Source organism: Neophocaena asiaeorientalis, unplaced genomic scaffold, assembly GCF_003031525.2.
Source record: "Neophocaena asiaeorientalis asiaeorientalis breed wild unplaced genomic scaffold, Neophocaena_asiaeorientalis_V1.1 scaffold933, whole genome shotgun sequence".
NCBI classification, from domain to species: Eukaryota; Metazoa; Chordata; class Mammalia; order Artiodactyla; family Phocoenidae; genus Neophocaena; species Neophocaena asiaeorientalis.
The window spans coordinates 209,164-210,576 of NW_020173211.1; positions in this window are offsets into that span (position 1 = coordinate 209,164).

The window sequence follows — 1,413 nt, forward strand, 5'->3', positions numbered from 1 at the left end:
CGGGTGGCCGTGTTTAGTGAACCACAGGTGGAGGCTTCGAGAACCGAGTGGAGACGGTACCGTTGAAGTGAGCATTGAAGAGGCCCGTGCCTTCACCTGGGTCCAGGAACACCTGGGTCAAACCCTGGCACCGTGGGCGAGCTCTTTTGAGAGATGACGTTTTTTGGGGGCGTAGGAAGGGCTGGGAAGGAGTCATAGATAGCATCAGGTTCTCCCAGGGGCCCATGACCCACACAATCACCTGCTTCACAGGGTGCTAACACAAAGCTCCAGGAACCACACAGTCTTTAACGCACACTCTCTGTCCTCTTGGCAGTACTGTGGAAGTTGATACCTCCTCTGCTTGCCCCGTTTACAGACGGGGAAACTGAGGATCGGGTGGTTAGGCAACATTCAGTGGTAGAAGTCCACTTCTGAGCAGTCATTCTTGACCTCTGATTGATAATTAGCTTTTTCTAACCCCCTCTGTCCTCCTTTGTCCATTCTGGAAGAAAGCATCCTCAGAGACCCAGGCCACCCACCAGCTAGGGTCAGGCTAGAGCAGGAGTTCCTTTATACACCACTAGCTGGAGTCAGGCAGGACAGGAGTCTTGCCACACCACAACCTCTTGGCAACCACAGAGGTTGCCAACAGAATGGTGATGATGCTGAGGTCAAATTCAGCGCAGCCGGGTTCTCTTTACAGACCCAGCAAGGTTCTGGGAAGTTATGGTGGGCCCAACAGATGGATATGAAAAAGAAGGAACAGTCTGGCAGGGCAGCAGTTAAGGGCAGATCTAGGAATGTTCCCTCCTGGGCCAGTGCCTAGATTCAGGTAAATTCCATTTCTGTTTGTCAGAAGAAACAAACATCCAAATGGGTTCTACAGCCAGGACTGGCTGCATAATATGTGGAACCCGGTGCACATAAAAATTCAGGGTCCTTTGTTAAAAAATTATTAAGAATTTCAAGACAGTGTTAACAGAGAAATACAACAAGCATGGGACCTGTCTTAGTGCAGACACACGGGCTGCTCACCCATGAAACCAGCCCTGTGTAAAGCTGAACAGGCTCCCAGCTGATGCCCTTACGTAGCAAAACCAGTGTAGTGGCAGCAGTCTACAGGCTGGAGAGGAGAAGAGGGCACCACCAGAGTCTGTCTTCTATCCACAATTCTTGCTGCTGTTACTGCTGCCGCTACTACCACCCAGTGACTTCAGATGGTCCCTTTCTGTGTGAATTTGGGTCGAGATTAGCAATTAGCTAATCCTGTGTTAACATCCATGTGTTTTTAATCTACACATTCACATAATTAAGTTACACTGCAAGATAAGTAAACCAGATACTGTTATCTATATTTCAAAGATAATATATAATAATGTATAAGTGCTTTACAGCATACAGAGGGCTTTCATATACCCTGTCTCTCAGATC